The sequence below is a fragment of the Mastigoproctus giganteus genome, chromosome 4, assembly GCF_048544385.1.
Source record: "Mastigoproctus giganteus isolate SK-2022 chromosome 4, ASM4854438v1, whole genome shotgun sequence".
NCBI lineage: Eukaryota > Metazoa > Arthropoda > Arachnida > Uropygi > Thelyphonidae > Mastigoproctus > Mastigoproctus giganteus.
Genome location: NC_143578.1, coordinates 131,778,415 through 131,800,153, shown reverse-complemented (window position 1 = coordinate 131,800,153; position 21,739 = coordinate 131,778,415). Strand labels below are relative to the sequence as shown.

The 21,739-nt window shown below is 37.5% G+C and overlaps 1 protein-coding gene across 5 annotated transcripts in view; it reads left to right on the top strand.

The window, feature by feature from the left end:
* The window catches only part of Pi3K21B (phosphatidylinositol 3-kinase regulatory subunit alpha), a 519,263-nt gene that overhangs the window by 40,157 nt on the left and 457,367 nt on the right, over positions 1-21,739 (top strand). The gene's annotated exons all lie outside the window — the stretch shown is intronic.

The following is a 21,739-nucleotide window of genomic DNA, read 5'->3' as shown; positions in this document are numbered from 1 at the left end:
GCAATCTCACCCTTTCCCCTTACTTCTGAAATACAAAATTGAAAACCCATGGTGCTTTGTGTGCTACACAAGAACTATCAGGGATACAGACTACAACATAATGTTTTAAGAATGTAATGGTTCAACTTGATAACATGCTATTTAAGGGATTCTTGTCTGTTGAATATTAGATTTTGAGGTGGCTGAACCATTACCGTGGAAAATTATAATTACCGTCTTAAGAAATATATTTCATTCCAACCTGAATTGGATCACCTGTTAACTTACTATCGTCAAACTCAACATTTCGATCCTATGAAAACTCTTCATTGAAAGGATGGAAATTAAGCTTCCACCATTGCTTGACCACTAATAGACCCCAATGCTGTAGTCAAACCACCTTGTAGCCACCTTATAAACAGAATAAAGAGCCTTGCTCAGTTGTTTCTCACCCTGGACTCTGACAGCTTTTGTAGAAAAAAGGCCTACAAATACACTATAAATATATTGATAGAGAGAAATGAATTTGATAGTATGAACCAGAGCTATCATGTTCAATACGTTCTACGTTGATATCAATATTTGTAAAAGAAAAAGAGAAGTTTACCTCAATATGATACGTAGAACACTTCCGTATAATACTCTCCAGAAATTAAAATGAAAACAATTAAAAAATCAAAAATTTTGCATTACAGTAAGAAATAATTAACAATAATTAAAAATCACATGAACATAAAAAACAATTTAACGCAATTAAAAATTAAGTCAAAAATTAATTTCAAGTTAATTAATTTCAAAATTAAGTAAAAAAAAATTGCAAAACGATTTTCCTTCCTGAAGCTGACAATGCTTTTCAACCATGTGTTGTGATCACAGGAATGAAAATTATTGAATAGAGGTGTGCATGGAACTTAAATAGGGATGATTTGTCTTCACGCATGCACATAAAGGAACACGAGTCAGAGATTAGATATGGCCAGCAAACATTAACAGAATTCTCATGTAATTTAATTTTGGCAGTTTCTGCAACTAATAGTCTCATATAATTACGTTGGACACTTAAGTATTTTGGCCTTGTTAAATAAAAAGGTATGTTTTTCATTAATGGCATGAAAGGCTAATTCTGACGCTGCTGAACAAGAAGCACAAACTAAGGCCGCACGTTGATTAATACAAATTCAGAGGAAACCGCGCAGAACCCTGATAAGATGAGTTGCAATGACCGCAAGAAATGTTGTATACTAGGTCATTTATTTGTGTTGCAAATGAGGAAAGGACTGAGCGGTTGTTCAGTATAGTGTGTAATTTCTGTATTGACCTGGCTAAAACTTTAAATTCGGTATCTTTAAAGAATCTGTTAAGTTGTTTGTGCCACTGTTCAACATATGAGACAGAAATAAAGTATTTTTTGATATTACTATTGTTGGTTGGTGTATTTTTTTGTATTCTATCCTTAGCTTGTATCCTAATTCTGTCTATTGTAGCAAGTGGGTAACCCCTGTTTAGGAGTCCAGGAATCTGCTGGTTAATATTTGTCTAATTCTGTCTGTTGTCTATCCCTATTTAAGTTCACCCTTTATTCGATAATTTTCATTCCTGTGATCATGACACATGGTCAAAAAGCATTGTCAGCTTCAGGAAGGAAAATCGTTTTGCAATTTTTTTTCGTTAAATTAATTTGACTTAATGTTTAATTGCGTTAAATTGTTTTTTAATTGTTTATTTGATTTTTAATTATTTCTTACTGTAATGTAAGATTTTCGATTTTTTAATTGTTTTCGTTTTAATTTCTGGAGAGTATTATATGGAAGTGTTCTACGTATCATTTTGAGGTAAACTTCTCTTATTCTTTTACAAATATTGATAGAGAGAAAGAAGGAGGGGTAATGCCTTTAATTGCCAAGCATATAGTCAAGACAAACGTAACCAGTATACTTAACTGTACTGAATCAGTATGGTGTGACAACAATTTAGAAAACAAAGCTAAGGAGTTTGTAATAGGCTAGATGTGATGAGTATAAGGAACAAATGCAGACAAATAGAATGGGCAAGCAAGTCAATGTCTTTTTATGGAAAACTAATTTTTCGGAGGTTGACTCTAACTGCTAAACTACTAAATGTTAAAAATAACTTTTGTTGTGTGTTGAATGGAAACTTCAGTGGTTTGAAATTTAAAGAGGCTGCTTGTCCATCAAAGATGAACCACACTCTAGTTGTCCTTCAGTTTCAAAACTAATGACTTAGTCATGTTTGTGATCTGCTAGATCCTAGATTCCTAAATAAAATTAGTTTTTCACTAGATACCTAGTGAAATTAGTATTTCATATGGGACATTTTAGTAAATTTTAACACAAGCTTTGGAAATGAGACATATTTCGGCCAAGTTTGTGCTTTGTATCCTCCCTGATGATCACAGAGAAGTTCTTATATCACGTGATCTTCGTTATTGTGCTGCTTATGCTGTTGACTCGCTCTGTATTTTTCATCATTAAAAAGTAAAGTATCATTACTACGTGACAAATCATTGGTGTGTGACTATGATTTGAAAAGAAAGGCCCCGACCTGTCAGTGCGAGGATCTGTCCCCCCCCCCCCCAAAAAGGGCCAAAGAAACTAAACAGCCTTCATCAAATGGAAGACCATGCTTATCATATTTTTTGACTCACAGGGAATTGTTCATAATGAATTTATCCTGCATAGTCAGAGTGAATCAGAAATACAGTGGAACTCTGCTTTACGATATTAATCCATTCCATAGACACCATCGTATCCTGAAAATATCATAATGTGAATCCAATAACATTGTTTTTTTTTGGTAATTCATTCCAAGACCTTGGAAGTTGAAATTTTTGCTATGTGACTAAGCTATTTATCTCTCTAAAATGTGATTTTTGTAATGGAAATTAAACATATTGCTTAAAAAAATTGATTAAAACTAATATATTGATTAAAGCACAACACAAAAATCACTTCAACTACAGGATGCAAAAACAAAACATTATGCCAACACGTTTACAACTGCTGCTATTGGCTGAGAGGAAGGACCACGTGGTCTGGTTGGAGAGGATCGTAAGCCCATCCCATTCTAAAGTTAAATAAGTAGGTGGCGGTAAACATCATCACTTGTTAGTGGAATCAGCCACTTTAATTTCAAAAAACCAATTCAGATTAAAATGCACTACACTCATTGTTATCATATGTTCGTTTATAAGAATCAATTTTTGAACACCTTTGTGATATTTTTCTAAAGCATATTTCTGGAGGTCACTACCATAAAACAATAAAAACAATTTGCAGTTTCTGGTTTTTTGGGCTTTTCTGTTAGTGTAGTCTTAACAGAAAAGTGTAGTCTAGTGGGCCCGTTGTTTTGTTCGAATCTTCCAGCCATTGTTTTCGTATATAGAGTGGTAGGGAATTCGAATTTTTAATTGTGGTAAATAGGCAGTTCTAACGTAAAATTATACAGCGTAATACACACCATTGCATTTAGGATTCTATTAGATAGTGTAGTATTGATAATTAATTAATTAAATTTATTGATCTTATTAATTTTAAATATTATGTCCCAGACTAGAGCAGCAAAGCAATGGGCACAAAGTGGCAAGAGTGCTGTGACTTGGGGGAGAACTGAGGGAGGTGATTCTCCAATGCATCACAGCCTAAAAAAATGTGAAACTTGTGAAATGTTTGCCAAACTCTCTGGAACAGAACATGATCTAGTTGAGGAGGATGTCTTTGTGTGTGCTAGGTGCAGTGAGTGTCAGGAAATTAGGTCAACTCAGCATTCTGATGTCGTCTATGAGAGCTTGAGTTGTAGGGTTGATGCCCTTGAAGCAATTAATATGAGGGGCCTGTAAAGCTCTCAGCTGCCCAACTCAACGCCAGAGCTCACTCTTGTGCATCAGGCAACACAGCGGCATTCTCCAAGGCAGAATACGCTGGTACCACAGGAGTTAGTTATTGTTGGCGACTTTATTGTCAGGGAGATGGGTATTAGTATTAGCAATGGCCACATGGTGCAAGGAAGCCTGTGGCTTATGCTGCACCAGCCAAAAAAAAATAAAATAATAAAATAAAATGAAATAAAAATAAAACAAAAAAATAAATAAATAAAATAATAAGAAAATTAAAAAAATAATAATAAAATAACAAAAAAATAAATGATAAGAATAAAATAATAATAATAATAAAAAAATTTATATAATAATAAATAAGATAAAAGGAAATGGACAACCTAAGCGTTTCCCTCCTCCAGTAGGTAATCCAGCTGACCTTTGAATTTCCCCAAACTGTCAGCCTCTACACCCATGTAGGTAACTTATTCCAATAATTTATAACTCACTGACTAAAATAAAACTTCCTGCAATCCAGTCTAAACATCTCCCCCCAAACTTGAAATTATGGTCCCTAGTTCTAGAATCATTTATAACCATAAAAATTTCGTCCTCATTCATTTTGCTTATGCCTCTGAGTCTTAAACATCTCAATCAAGTCTCCTCTAAGGTGCCTAGTTTCCAACTCTGCAACCCACATATTCGAAGTCTTTTCTCATATGCACTTTTGCCGATCTCACTAGGCGAGTTACCCATTTCAAGAAGCGCAATGTCTTTCTTTAGGTGCGATCTCCAAGCCTGGTGTACAGTAGGACCAATTGATGATGTCACCAACAGAAAATTCTAAGTGAGAAGCATTCAAGGAACTAATCGTGGAAGCTACTAGGCTTTCATGCCAATTAAGAAATATTGTTCAAGGTTTAGACCTAAATGGATGTCAGATGAACTAATGAGACGTGGCAGAGAAGAAAAATGCATATAAATTATCAGGCAACACAGAAGCCTATGGGCAGATATAAGCTAGACTGTAATCAAGTCACAAAGGAGATTAGACAAGCGAAGGCAGATTACGAGAAATCTTTGAAGGATGATAAGAAAAACAGCAAGGACTTCTTTACTCTAAAAGGAAGAGTATGAATCGGATTGGTCCACTTGATATTGACGGTTTGACTTGATGATCCTGCTCAGATAGCTAACAAACTGAATGAGTATTTTGCATCTACATTCACATGAGGAGTTATTAAGGGAGGAAAATGCCAGATGTTTATCAAACTGTAACAGGGTGCTTAATGATTTTGTAATAACTGGCAGTAAAGTGGAGGAGGAATTGTCGAAGTTAAACATAAGAAAGGCTCCTGGGGTGGATGGTATCTATCCAGTTATATTAAAGGAGGCAGAAAAATTTATGCCCTCAGAGGGCATAAATTCAAATTGAGGAAGGATGGATGTCGGATAGATGTGCGGAAATTTGCCTTTGGCCAGCGGGTGGTTGGTTGGTGGAACCGACTTCCATCACTTGTTGTTGAAGTTGATAGCCTAAACAAATTTAAAGCTCAACTGGACAGGTAGTTCGAACGAACGGAGGGGTGAAATGGGAGAGGGTTTTTTTTTTTTTTTTTTTTTGGCTGATGCTGAATAAGCTTGCTTTCTTGCATCATATGCCTCTACTAATGCTAATGCTAAAAGGAACTAAGCAAACCCTTAGTCATAATTATGAGAGCATCCTTGCACTCAGAGGAAGGCCCCATGGACTGGAGATGTGCAAATGTATCCCCAATTTACAAAGGGGGATCGAAGGGTGACACGAGTAATTACAGACCAGTTAGTTTAACTTCTGTTCCGGTTAAAATAATGGAGTCACTGGTTAAAGATGCATTGCAGGGTCATCTAGACAAGACTGCAGCAATAATTCAGACACAGCATGGGATTGTTAAGGGAAAGACTTGTCTGACAAATTTGATTGGGTATTATGATGTGGTTACAAAGGAACTGGATGCAAAAAATAATTTTGATATCATATACTTCGATTTCAGGAAAGCTTTTGACACTGTTGTGCATGGAAGACTACTGTACAGATTGGAGCAGAATGGTATTAAGGGTAAGTTGCTACAATGGATAAAAGGATGGTTGAGTGGGAGAAGACAGAGGGTGGTAATCAAAGGGTGCTGCTCTTCACGGACTAATGTTATTTGTTGGGTCCACAGGGTTCGGTCTTGGGTCCACTGTTGTTTTGTATATTTATCAATGATATTGATGAAGGTATATCAGGCTTAGTGTCAAAATTTGCAGATGATACAAAGATTGGCAGGGTTGTAAATGACAGTAATTGCAGTTTGCTACTGCAACAGGATCTAGAAAATTTGGGCAGATGGGCTGAGAAGTGGCAACTGAAGTTTAACCTTGACAAATGCAAAGTACTGCATATGGGTAGAAGTAACCCCAGAGGAACGTACCAACTGTGTGGTACTACACTTAGGGTGGTAGAAAATGAAAAAGAACTGGGAGTAATGGTGTAGCGGATATGAAGTTTTCTGAGCAGTGCAGACAGGCTTCCAGAGCACGTTATGGGGTTTTGTCAGTGATATACAGGAATTTTGCTAGCAGGGAAAAGGTGATTATCCCTTTGTATAAGGGATAGTGGAATGGTCAAGCCATGCTTTTAGTACTGACTGCATACAGGTCTGGGGGCCTCATTTTAGGAAGGATGTAGATTGGCTTGAGTGTGTACAGAGATGGGCAACAAGATTGGTGAGGGGAACGAAGGGGCCTTCTTACCAAGAGAGGCTTAAGTTCTGCAAATTGCAATGGCTGGAGACTAGGTACCTGCGGGGTGATCTGATTGAGTTGTATAAGGCCTTGAATGGGTTGAGCATGCTGAATTCTGATGGGATTCTCCTGCTTGCTCAGATTACGAACATAAGGGGGCCATAAATTCAAATTGAGGAAAGACAGCTGTAGAATAGATGTGTAATAATTTGCCTTTAGCCAGCGGGTGGTTAATTGCCGGAACAAACTTCCATCTCTCGTGGTAGTTGATAGCATAAATAAATTCAAGGAGGAACTGGGCAGACTTTCAGAGCGAATGGTTCTGTGAATTTTTTTTTTTTTTCGCTGCTGCTACATAAAATCATATGCTTGTTTTCTTGCATCACATGCCTCTATTACTATATGAATAAAAAGTTAAAAAGTTGTTATTCAAGGTATAGATTGACAAAAGAATTGATGACTTTGTTGCAAAGAATAAAGATACAAAGCATGATTATAAATTATAATTATCAGCTGACCCTGACTCTTACACTAAATATAAATTAGTGTGTAATAAAGTTACTCTGGGATTGGGCTTGCTAAGTCTGGTTATGGGCTATGTTCCCTCTAAGCTGTGCTTTCGCGTGCAGATTTTGAAAACAGTGCACGTAGGAAATTGAACTACACACAAAAATTAAATTCCAAAAAATATGGTGCTAATAAAACAAGCACAGTTTGTTTAAAAATGCAAAATTGACTATGAGACTGGCTGTGTGCATTATTATTACTACTGAAGACTTTTAGCACTCTTTTTGTAAACATTTCAAGTAATGTCTGTTAGCAACACTCATATTTTCTGTTAAATGCAAATACAACACAATAGTAACTATGTAAATGACAATATTAACAAAAAATAATTTCAGGTTTACAATTTTACATACACTCAATTTGGTGCACACAAAAAAATTAGAGGGAAGGCCTCCATAGCCGAGTGGTCAGAAGCGGGAGTGCAGTAGCACACGCTCTTTGAGTAGACCGGGGTTCAAGCCCCTGACTGCTGAATACAGTCGATCTGCCAACCTGCACTGGACCAGCGTGGCAGGTTATGGTCCATTTCCCTCAGCATGAATTGTTGAGGAGGCTTCCATCCTGCAGTGGGTTGATAATGGCTGCACTTTACCTTTTTTTTTTTACCTAGCTAAAAGTACAAAGAAAACAAGGATTTCTTTACTTATGTTAGCAATAAAAGGAAAGGATTTATAACCAATGTATGATTACTGATTTATTTCATAATAATTCCATACATGAAATGATAAAATATACTTATACTAATAACCTTATTTAGCCACTTGACATCAGTGGTAACAGTGATAATATCGAAATGGTGCTGATAAGCTGAATAAATTTTGCATCTGCATTCACATATGAAGAAGTTTTTAAAGTTGAGGATACTGTGGTCTATTTAATGCTAATTGGGAAATGAAATTTTTTTTTTTTTTTTTTGATAACTGAAAAGGGACTAGAAGCAAAAACAATTAAACAAATAATAAGTAAACAAGGTACCAGGAGCCTATGGAATCTATTCAGTTATACTGAAGGAAACCACAAAGGATATATGCAGATTTCAGCTGTTATAATAAGGGTATTCTTGGGTTAGGCATGGTTTTTATAGATTCGAGGTGTGCGAACATCTTTCCTATTTACAAAAGTGGCTCATAGGATGAAGTGAGCAACTACAGACCTGTCAATTTGACTTCTGTTCCAGGCAGGAATATGGTATCTTTAGTTAAGGATGCAATACAAAATTGCCTTGAAGGATATGGAAATTATAAGGGAATTACAGCATGGTTTTGTTAAGGACAGCTCATATCTGACTATTCTAATTAGCTGTTATGAGGATGTCAGTAAAGAAGGATTATCCCAGAAGCATGCAAACTGGAGCTTTGAGACCCTGCATGATTTTAGCAGTCATGCTTTTCACTTACTTGGTCTGCACAACTGACACTCCCAGTACCATTCAATAATAAGGGGTTTCTTTAATTTCTCCTTTGAAAAATTACTGAAATCTCTTATTGCACAAAGGGGAAAAAAAATGTCGGATTGGTTAAGCCTATGCTTTAAAATTATATCTGTGTATTGAAAAACAAGAATTTAAAATAAGCAGTACCTCTTATATCCACTTATTGAAGTGTGCTGGCTATTTTTTATGGCAGTGCTGCAAATTGATAAAAGTAGTGTTGAGAGTGAAAATCCCCGAGCTCTTTCAATAGCAGGTCTAACATGTACACCTCGCCAAAGCGACACCAAAACAAACCTCGGATGGACCCATGATTAGACATCCTAATTATGTTATTAAAAACTATCATGAAATCCATATGGAAGCTCACTGTCATACTGACTCTGGCCCACCCTCCTGGGCTTGAGGTTGTCGCTAGGTGATCCCCTCACACATCCAGAGGGAACACGGCTAAGGAAAATTACAAAACCCAAGAGACAAAGGTAGTACCACAGACACGAATAAACAAGAGAGCGAGTTGTTGGTCGACAATCACATGTCGACCAACAACTCACTCGCAGAAGCCTGTTCATTTGACGATTGGCTCCACAAACAACCACAGAACAGGTTAAAAATGGCATAAAATAAAATCTAAACCTATCTGTTGATGTATCCCAGTTGCCCGCAAAATGGCCTTCCTATGCATCTTTTAGATTAGATTGCAACATAACCCAATATAAAATCTTGATTCAGCCATCTGCCTGGCCTCAAGGGCTCCTCATCAGCCCCTTTTTCAACCCCCCCTGCCTCAAGGCATCAGCAGCACAGTGAAATATACTGCATGGTCACATTAAGGGTTCAGGTAACCCAGCTAGCTGATGCAGCATGGAAATCATAGATGGAAGACAATACACAATTCCTGTGAGGATATCTCAAAGAGACATCTCCAGAATAGATGGAAACAGACCACAGAGGTAGAAAGTACTAAGGAAGATCCCCAGATATAATAGCCTTGCCCTCTTCTATCAGAATGCCCGTAGCATCCGTAATAAGCTCGAAACTGTAGAAGAGCTTTTACTCTCACACAATTATGATGTGCTTTGCATAACAGAAACTTGCTTGACCATAATGAAGAGGATTTTCCGTTTGCAGTTTCAGCTGGTTATAATGATTTTCTGCTCCTGACAAGACAAAAGATGGATGGAGTGGGACTTTTCTATAAAACACCACACATGATTGTAACTAAGAATTACAAAAGTCATTCCACTAAGTTCGAAGGCCTAATTGCATATTGCCAATTTAAATCAGCCCACATTGATATTGCAGTCATTTATACACCCGCAGGACCATTGATGAGATAACTAATTGGCTCATTCATGGGCTTTGTCCATCGACAAGGCATGTAATCTGTTGAGATTTCAACTTGTGCATTTTCAGTCCAGAATGCTAAATAATCTTCATCCGTTAGGAATCTATCTAATTAATCAGCTCCCAACAAGGGGATGACAACTATCTTGATCTTGTGCTATCATCAAGCGACTGAACTTGATTCAATAGCAGAAACTGCCTTTCAATCGGATCATATGCCCATTTTCATTAACTTGTCTTTTCCGACTCCAAACTACAATATCTCGACTAGGGTCCACACAAAGGTAATAACCAGCCCGAAATTAATCAACACTAGTAAATGCCTTGAAGCAGCCACTGCAATTCCTTGGAATTCACTTCAGCATGGTCTGTTAACTAGCTGGCTCGTTGCAATTTCTAAATTTGCAGCCTCAAAGAAAATAAGGATCTTGGAACGCACAAGAGGATGGTGGGCCCCTGAGCTCAGCAACAGCTTTAAGATTAAACAGCAACTCTACAAACAATGGAAAAGAACAGGACAAATCCCAGACTGAATTGCATACTCTAAAGTACGAGCAAGCTTCAATCCACTCAAGTCTCAAGCCGTAAAACAACCACATTGAAGTCACTATGTAAGGGTGCCCCATCATACCCACAGAAACATTATCTTTCCTCACAGCTCGATCCTGATGTCTGGATGGACTTTATTGCACGATTTCATTTCAGCGAGGTAACCATGAGTCCAGTGATATTCCTCTGCTTGATAATGATGTGCCCAGAGATGCACTTGCAACCATCTTAATCACAAGACACGACCTTATATCTGCAATTAATCAATTGCCTGCAACTGGTACTGCAGGGATTGACGAAGTTCCACAGTTTATCATAAAATTTTTGAGTCCATATCTAATTGATCACCTCTTAACAATTTTTAAAACATATTAAAAGGAGAATTTTTCCCTCCAACATGGAATGTGCATTCCGTTAGGCCACTCCCAAAAGTCTCCCAGCCAACTGAAGCCAAGCACTTTAGACCCATTTCTCGCTCCTTGTGTTTACTGAAGCTGCTTGAGAAAACAGTACTGAAAATGCTTACCATGGACATCCTTCCATGCAGGCCACATCAAATTCATTATGCTTTGCACGACAGATCAACAATTAGTAAATGCATATGACCACCAATGCCATCCTTGGATCGTTTGAAGAGAAAGAAGAAATTGTTATCACATATCTGGATCTACAAGCGGTGTTCGATAGTGTCACCATCCCTGCTTTGCTTAAGCTCCTTCAAAATTATACCATATCACAGGCCGAGTATTGAAGTTTCTGACATCCCTTCAGATAGAACCATCAAAATGTTTATAGGAAAGCAGACATATACTAGGAAAATGCAAGCAGGCATGCCCTGTCTGGAATTCTTTTCACAGTGATAATTAACCCGCTAGTACACAATAGACCAGATATGTCATCATATGCAGATGACTTGAAGCTCTTAACAAAAATAAAATCAACCAATGAAGCAATAGACACAACAGCAACCATCAACAAGACTTTATCAGAAATAAAGCAGTATCTCATGAGATTTGACCTGCAAGTTAATCCTGCAAAATCCGCCATCATGGTCTTCTCACTGAAACCCACACCAACCATAATTCATCCGGCGATAGACGGAGTCTTGGTCCCCTCTGTCAAAAAACGGAAAGACCCGGGTGTGACCTTTGATCAAAAATTAAGATTCCATCACATTAAAGAATTCTGTGCTAAATTCAGCAGTAAACGGTGGATTGCCAAGCAGCACTTGCTACATATTCATAACACAAATCTGATAAGAACGTATATCAGGACGATGATCTTCGGAGGTGTACTGTATGGGTAGAGTTGTGGGGCTCGGCCGCAAGCACAACAATCAAACCATTGAACGCTGCGGAATACTGGCTCCTGAAGTTAGGCTACCTGGAAGTGTCATCTTCCACCACACCTTCACACAGCACTGTTGGCCAAAGCACTGAATTTAACCAGATTCGCAGCCTTAATGAACGAAAGAAGACTAATCTTCACTATCAAAATGATCTCTGGAAGGTTTTCAGCATCCAACATTTGGGACACCGCGTGCTGAAGAATCCCCCAATCAGCACTCCGATCCACTCCCAAGCTTCTTGCTCTTCCATCGAGGTTACATTTTAAAGATATGTTCCTTCCTTATCAGAAGCTCCATCTAGCTCAGTCCTTGGATGCCGACCTGTGCAAAATCGCTGATGACAAAAAGTACAGCCGGCACATCCTAGGTCTGCACGTGTGTTCTACAACTCAACTGATGTGAGATCACTACGACTCGGCAAGAATTTCAGGGAAACTTGAATTCAAGAAAACTATCCTGTGTTATTTTAATTTATTTTTATATGTTGTTGTATTTTTTTTTTAACTAAATTCAATCTGCTGTATGTTATTTATCCTATTATTTATTTATTACATTTCCAGCAAGATGATATCTCTGCCGCTTGTTAACCCCTGGCTTAGTGCCGTGAAGGGTTTGTAAAGGTAGGGTACCTGCGTGTACCTAGGAACCTTACAATAAAGATCTTATTTATTTATTTATATTGCTGGAGTCTGGCTGGCATACAATTATTGAAGCACACGGCTTTTTTGATTTACATTTTACTCACTGACAATGAATATAACTCTCAAGTATGGGAAGTGATAACAAAAAAACATGCCTGAAGTCATGTCTAAAGTACTGCGTGCCTGTTTCAAAATTAGATAGAAAAATATTAAATATTATTATTATATAATGTTCTATGTTATGTGATAGAACATTGTTTTAAAAAAATAATTAAAAATATGTTTTTAATATAAAAAAAATGGGATTTTTCACAATTATGTTCATTATAGATTGAAAATAAAGGTGGCATAAAAAATTAACAATTTTAAATTATTCTTGCTTATTTTTTAGGTTTGAAATAGGATAACTCTTTTCTGGTGTGTGTGTGTGTGTGTGTGTGTGTGTGTGTGTGTGTGTGTGTGTGTGTGTGTGTGTGTGTGTGTGTGTGTGTGTGTGTGTGATTCTCAAAAAAAACAGTGAAATGACTTGCTTAAGGGCTAACTTGGACATCATTTACTTAGATTTCATTTACTTGATATAGTCCCCATAAATTGAGCAGTATGGCATAAGCCAGGTTATTATTACCAATAAAAGGATAGTTAAGTGGTTGGAGACAGTAGTTATAAGTGACCACTGCTATACATGGATCTTGGATCCGTAATGTTTCTAATATTTTTTAATAATATTGTGCAGGTATTTCAACTTTAATGAATGAGTTTGCTGATGAAATAAATCTGCACAGGGTAGTTAGTGACTGTAGTCAAAGTATGCTACTTCAATAAGTCAAATTATTTTCAAAGGTAGCTGACGTTCAACACTGGAAAATGCATGGCCTTATATCTGGGTAGCAAAATCAAAGTATGATATACCACTTAGGTGCCACCAAACTTGATTATAAATAATGAAAACAATTTTGGAGTAACTGTACAATCTGATATTAAGTTTTTGACAACATAAAGGTTTTTGTGATTGTTAAATATAGACTTTACCAGTAGAGATAACAGTTATGTATTAACATTGTTGCAAATGTTGCCATCCAGTCTACAATTATCCACACTCCATTTAAATTTGTCTCCTTGTGTGTTATGTGACTAAGCATACAAATTACCTTGCCATTCAGTTTACTCAAATTTTCAAGGCCTAAACAGTTGGAGCAGGTCAGCTAGGAGAAACCATCAATGTAACAATTATGTATTAATATTTTTTAAAAATAATAATTATTATTAATTATGCGCATATATATATTTTATATAATATCGATGTGTAGATACACCATAGACAACTCTTAAACTACAAAGTAGTTGTTGTAGGCATCATTTGCTCTTTCTCATATTGTGCTCTGCCTTCACAACGAGTTGCCATGATATTGCACTACCTTGAATAAGTAGCACTTCACTAATAGAGAAGACTATTGTTACTTATTCTCAGTGAGTACCACCACCCAGACATGTTTCAAGGCTATTGGCCTATCATCAGTGGGTGGGCAGGTACCCTGGTATTGCAGACATGACGACTCGGTTGTGAAGATAATCACTCAATATAAGAGATGCCAAAAGGTGTATATGACAATATTTAAAATAACTAAATGCACAAGGCATAATACATTAAGAGTTTAATATCTATATAATATTGGTGTGTAGATACACCATAGACAACTCTTAAGAAACTACAAAGTTTCTTAAGAGTTGTAGGTAGTGCAATATCATGGTAGTGCACTTCTTAAGGTAGTGCAATATCATGGCAACTCGTCGTGAAGGCAGAGCACAATATGAGAAAGAGCAAATGATGCCTGCAACAACTACTTTGTAGTTTCTTAAGAGTTGTCTATGGTGTATCTACACACCGATATTATATAGATATTAAACTCTTAATGTATTATGCCTTGTGCATTTAGTTATTTTAAATATTGTCATATACACCTTTTGGCATCTCTCATATTGAGTGATTATCTTCACAACTGAGTCATCATATCTGCAATACCAGGGTACCTGCCCACCCACTGATGATAGGCCAATAGCCTTGAAACATGTCTGGGTGGTGGTGATACTCACTGAGAATAAGTAACAATAGTCTTCTCTATTAGTGAAGTGTTACTTATTCGAGGTAGTGCAATATCATGGCAACTCGTCATGAAGGCAGAGCACAATATGAGAAAGAACAAATGATGCCTACAACAACTACTTTGTAGTTTCTTAAGAGTTGTCTATGGTGTATCTACACATCGATATTATATAGATATTAAACTCTTAATGTAGTATGCCTTGTGCATTTAGTTATTTTAAATATATTTTTTATGCACATACATTATTTATACATATACATTAGAGTGTACATTAGAGTGTCGATAATTCGAACTAATTGGGATCAGAAGTAGTTTGCACTTCCGATTTGTTCGGATTTTCGAACTTATCAAAAATATTGTTCTGGAGACTAAAAAAAAGTATAGCAAGTTTAGAAATAAAAACATTGGCTTTAAAATCTGAGGGACTGCATAATTTTTTGTTAAAATCCAGTGGCTTTTCACACAAAAAAGGTCCACATGTAGGTTCTCCTAAACTTTGTCTCTTGTGTGAACCACAAATAGGACATCAGCTGTTCTCAAAAAGTTTTTTTTTTTTTTTTTTGGGCAATCTGAATAAAGTTTGAATGCAAACTTAAAATTTTTTCCTCATTGTTTTATGTCTGTTATGGTTGACTTTCCAGCCTCGTAATTTTGCTAACAAAGATCCGCTTTCTCCCTTTGAAAGTCTGTTAAAAATCTTGATCTTCAATTCAATTGTTAAAAATTTTTGCTTCCGTTTAAAAGACGAAGAAAATTAAACTACAGTAAAATAAAAAGTCTGTTCAGAATCTTCTTACTCCGTATCTCACTTGAGTGTAAGGCGCCTCCGTAGCCAGGTGGGAAGGAGCAGCAGTGCGTAGCACACGCTTCTTGATTAGACCGGGGTTCGAGCCCGTCACCACCAAATACGGAGGATGCGGAAAGGTTAAGGAATGACCACCGCATATCCTGGAGCAATATGGCCTTAGTTGCTAATGCTCCTAAAAAAAACCAAAAAACAACAACAAAAAACTTGAGTGTATCATGTTAATTGCAATTTCTCGTGTTCTTTGTTTGATTGACACATTTTTTTAACTGTTTTAGCTTTTGCAATCTCAAAAAAATGTCACTGAACAGAAATATTAGATTTATAAAGAGTTATTTTTAATTAGTACTGTATGTATATTAATTAAGCTATATACGATGAAAACACAAATTTATTTTTGTTTTGCTAACTTATGGCTGCTATTCTTCTGATTTTCATGTATCATTTAATTTTGTTGAAAAAATAGTGTAAATTTGGGCTTTATACAGTGTATCATCATTTTTATAGCCTGTGGATAATATTCCTCCAATTTTCACTAATTAGAATTGCTGTTTAATAGAATCAAAATTCAATTTACAAACATAACCAAAATAACCAGCACTTACTGTAATTATTTAGCATTAGCATTAGTAGAGGCATATGATGCAAGAAAGCAAGCTTATATAGCATCACCCAAAAATAAAAGAAAAAAAAAAAAAACCCTTCCCATTCCACCCACCCATTCATTCCAAAAGTTTGTCTGTTTCAGCCTTGAATTTATTTAAGCTGTCAATTTCCATAACAGATGAAAGCTTGTTCCAGCAATCAACTACCCACTGGCTAAAGGCAAATTTCTGCACATCTGTTCTACAACTGTCTTTCCTCAATTTGAATTTATGTTCCCTCAGGCGGCTAATCTGGACAAGAGAAAGAATCCCATCATCGTTGAGCTTGCTCAAATGATTCAAGACCTTATACACCTGAATCAGATCACCTTGCAGGTGCCTAGTCTCCAGATGCTGCAATTTGCAGAATTTAAGCCTATCTTGGTAACAGCAACCCTTTATTCCAGTCACTAATCTCATTGCCCTTCTCTATACCCGTTCTGTAGCTCAACATCATTTCCTAAAATGAGACCTCTAGATCTGTGCAGTACTCAAGGTGTCGCCTGACCAGGAAACATGCTTTGTAAAAAGGATAGGTGGAACAGGACCAGGGTATACCTGCCAGGGGCAAAGGTTGATGACATTGTAGAGCGGATATCATCTTTTAAGGCACAAAAGGTGATATAATATAGTTGTACACGTTGGCACTAATGATATTAAGAGTAGGAGACCGGCAGAATTACTTAACAAGTACAGGTCACTGTTGAAAAAAAGCCGTGAATTAGGGTTGAATTTGAAAGTGTCTGCAATTCTGCCCAGACACGATAGGAGGGAGTATATGATGAGAGCCCTGTCGATCAATTCGGCCCTGGAAGGATTGTGCAAGTCTCAAGGGGTAGAATTTTTTTTCAGCCTGGTCTGTACTTGTTAACAGGAGAGACTGCTTCTACAGGGATGGGATGCACTTAAATAGAAAGGGTGCAAGAATGTTTGCTGATGCTATCGAGGCAGTGTTAGGTGAGTCGGAAAACTGCTAGATTGGGAGGATACAAGGACTAATAGATTAACAGTAGCCACTGGCAGGGGTGAAAGTGATTCTTGCACTGCTTCTATTGGAATGAGCCGCAGCCTGGAAAATAAGATGCAGGATATTTCAGAGACTGCTGGGAATCATTGGGGTACAAATAAACACATAGGTTGTGTTAGGATAGCTAAGAAAAAGAACAGGTGCATGTATACTTGCGTGTACACCAATGCTAGGAGTTTAGTAAATAAATTTGATGAATTTGAGATATTGTTCAAAACATCAAAGGCAGATATTGTGGGGATTTCAGAGACGTGGTGTCACACAGATATAAGGAATGCAGAACTGGAATTTCTGGAGCACAATGTCTACAGAAATGATAGACAAGATAGGAAGGGAGGAGGGGTTATGCTATTAGTTAAGAAATAAATAAAATCCAAGGAAGTGAAGCCAGTCGACATTGTTGGACAGTGCAGTGTCGAGTCAGTTTGGTGTGACATAAGCATTGGGAGATCAAAATTGAGAGTAGGAGTGTGCTATAGGCCTAATGACTCTGATGAGTATAATAAGAAACTGTACAGGGAAATAGAGTGGGCCAGTAAATCAGAGAGTCTTATAATGGGGGATTTTAATTTCCCAGATATGGACTGGAATTTGGGGGCTGGTCACTCACACACTAGCAAGGCTTTTGTGGATTTATTGGATGATTGTTTTCTACCTCAGCATGTTCAGGAGGCAACTAGAGGGAGTAATACTCTTGATTTGATTATCAGTAGTGATTCTTCATGCATTAAGAATCTACAGGTAAATGAACCACTAGGTGGCAGTGATCACAGTGTGCTGAAGTGGGATTTACTCAAAGAGGTAACTACCATCAGGGGTAAAGGAAAGGGTTATTGCTTTCGTAAAGGTGACTACGATGGACTGAGACAGTATTTAAATTCTATACAGTGGGACCAACTGATGATGTTACCAACAGCAAATGCAAAATGGGAAGCATTCAAAGAACTTATCTTGGAAGCTACTAGGCTATACATATAAACTAAGAAATATTGTTAAAGTTTAGGCCTATATGGATGTCAGACGAACTGATGAGGCATATGGCAGAGAAGAAACATGCATGGGATACATACAAATTAACACATGACACAGAAGCCTATGGTAGATACAAGTTGATCTGTAACCAAGTTACAAAGGAGATTAGGCAGGCGAAGGCAGATTACGAGAAATCTTTGGCAAGGGATGCAAAGAAAAACAGCAAAGAGTTCTTTACTTATGTGAACTCTAGAAGGAAGGGGATGAATCAGATTGGTCCACTTGATATCGATGGTTCAACTGTTGATGATCCTGCTCAGGTAGCTAACAAACTGAATGAATATTTTGCATTGACATTCACACATGAGGAGTTATTCAGCGAGGGGAAAGCCAGAGGTGTATTCAACTCTGGCAGTAAACTAGAGAATCTTGTAATAACTGAGAGTAAAGTGGAGGAGAAATTGTTGAAGATAAATACAAGAAAGGCACCTGGGGTGGATGGGATCTATCCAGTTATATTAAAGGAAGTAAGCAAACCCTTAGCCATAATTATGAGAGCTTCCTTGGACTCAGGGGAAGTACCCATGGACTGGAGATGTGCAAATGTGACCCCAAATTCACAAAGCATTGGGGTCACATTTGCAAAGGGTGACACAAGTAATTATAGACCTGTTAGTTTAACTTCTGTTCCTGGAAAATTAATGGAGGCACTGCTTAAAGAAGGACTGCAGGATCATCTAGACAAGACTTCAGTTATAGCTCAGACACAGCATGGTTTTGTTAAGGGGAAGTCTTGCCTGACCAATTTGATTGGATACTATGATGCAGTCACAAAAGAACTGGATGCAGGGAATAACTTTGATATTATATACTTGGATCTTAGAAAGGCTTTTGATACTGTTGCACATGGAAGACTGCTGCACAAATTGGAGCAGTGTGGCATTGGAGCCAAATTGCTGCTATGGATAAAGGGGTGGTTGAGGGGGAGAAGACAGAGTGTGGTAATCAATGGACGCTGACTAATATTATTAGTGGAGTCCCTCAGGGTTCAGTATTGGGTCCATTATTGTTTTCTGTATTTATAAATAATATTGATGATGGTATATCAAGCTTAATGTCCACGTTTGCAGACGATACGAAGTTTGGCAGGGTTGTCAAGGACACTACTGACACTATGCTACTGCAACAGGATCTGGAAAGTTTGAGGAGATGGGCTGAGAGGTGGCAAGTGAAGTTTAACATTGACAAATGTAAAGTACTACATATGGGAAACAGCAACCCCAGAGCAACGTATCAACTCTGTGGTACTACACTGACAGTGGTAGAGAATGAAAGGGACCTGGGCGTGGTTGTGCAGGCAGATATGAAGTTTTCTGAGCAGTGCAGACGGGGAGCAAGAATAGCTCATGGTGTATTGTCGATTATATATAGGAATTTTTCTAGCAGGGATAAGGACGTGATTATTCCCTTGTATAAGGCAATGGTCAGACCGCACCTAGAGTACTGTATACAGGTCTGGAGGCCTCATTTCAAGAAGGATGTAGAGATGCTGGAACGAGTACAGAGAAGGGCAACAAGATTAGTGAATGGAACAAAGGGGTGCTCTTACTAAGAAAGGCTTACGTTTTGCAAATTACAGTGTCTGGAGACTAGGCACCGGCGAGGTGATCTGATAGAGGTGTATAAAGCCTTGAATGGTTTGAGCATGCTCAATGCTGATGGGATTTTTCCTCTTACTCAGAATAATCACCTGAGAGGGCATAAATTCAAATTGAGGAAAGACAGATGTAGGATAGACGTGAGGAAATTTGCCTTTACCCAGCGGGTGGTTGCTTGGTGGAACAGACTTCCATCCCTTGTCGTGGAGGTTGATAGCCTGAATAAGTTTAAGGCTCAGCTGGACAGGTATTTCGAACGAACAGAGTGGTGAAGTGGAAGTGGTTATTTTTTATTTATTTATTTATTTTTTTTTTTTTTGGCTGATGCTGCATAAGCTTGCTTTCTTGCATCAAATGCTTCTACTAATGCTAATGCTTATAAAAGCAGCTAATCACCTCCTTATCCTTTGCTAGCAGAATTCTCATATATCATTGACCAGACCACATCTTTTTCATTGGTTTTTTGGTTTTGTTTTTTTTTTTTTTTAGGAGCATTAGCAACTAAGGCCATATTGCTCCAGTGATATGCGTTGGTCATTCCCTGACCTTTCCGCATCCTCCGTATTTGGTGGTCACGGGCTCGAACCCCGGTCTAATCAAGAAGCGTATGCTGTGCACTGCTGCTGCTGCCCACCTGACTACGGAGGCGCCATCTTTTTTATTCTCCACTTACCCTGAGTATAGTACTACACAGTTGGTATATTACTCTAGGTTTACTGCTACCCATATGCAGTAATTTGCATTTGTCAATGTTAAACTTCAGTTGCCACCTCTTCGCCCATCTGCTTAACTTTTCTAAATTCTGTTGCAGTTGCGTACCATCTTTACTATCATTAACAACCCTACCAATCTTCATATCGTCTGCAAACTTGCACATTAAGCCTCATATACCTTCATCAATATCATTGATAAATACAGAAAACAACAATGGGCCCAACATGGACCCCTAGGGAACTCCACTAATATTAGTCCATGAAGAGCAGTATCTATTGATTACCACTCTGTCTTCTCCCACTCAACCATCTTTTATCCATTGTAGCAACTTGTCCTTAATGCCATACTGCTTCAACTTGTCCTTAATGCCATACTGCTTCAACTTGTCCTTAATGCTATACTGCTTCAACTTGTCCTTAATGTCATACTGCTTCAACCTGTACAATAGTCTTCCCTGTGTAACAGTATCAAAAGCTTTCCTAGAATCCAAGTGTATGATATCAAAATTATTTTTTGCATCCAGTTTCTTTGTGACTGCATCTTAGTATTCAATAAAATTGGCCAGACAAGACTTAACAAACCCATGCTGTGTGAATTATTACTTCAGTCTTGTCTAGATGATCCTGAAATCTTTCTTTAACAGGTGACTCCATTATTTTCCTCTGAACAGAAGTTAAACAGGTCTGTAATTACTTGTCACCCTTTGAAAACCCCCTTTGTGAATTGGATTTACATTGGCACAACTCCAGTCTGTTGAGACCTCCCCTGAGTCCAAGGACGACCTCATAGCAAGTGTATCAATCATCCAGACAATTTTTGTCTATCATAGAAAAAATATCTATGACATTACAAAACTTTATTAATTCTTTTTATTTTGGATGTAAAATTGATGATCAAGACAAACGTTGGGTGCCTTACTAGTGTTGTTATTACCTGTACGACAAACCTTAGGAAGTGGTTACATGGCAAACTCAAAGCGTTACCTTTTGCAGTCCCTGTGGTTTGGCAAGAATCATCATCTAACCACATTAATAATTGCTACTTCTATATGACAAATATATCTGGTATATCTAAAAAAAAACAAAAAAAAAACCAAACATGCTGTAATATATCCAAATATACCTTCTGCAATTCGGCCCGTTCCACATGAAATGTTGGTGCCTGATTTACTCGAGTGCTACAAAAACATGGACTGTTGTGAATGTCATTGAAAATTCATTTTCTTCATTCTCATCTTGAATTTCTCCCCGAAAATCTGGGAGATGTGAGTGATGAACAAGGGAAGCGGTTTCATCAAGATATTTCCATGATGGAAAAGTGGTACCAAGGTCGTTGGGATCCTGTAATTATTATTATTAT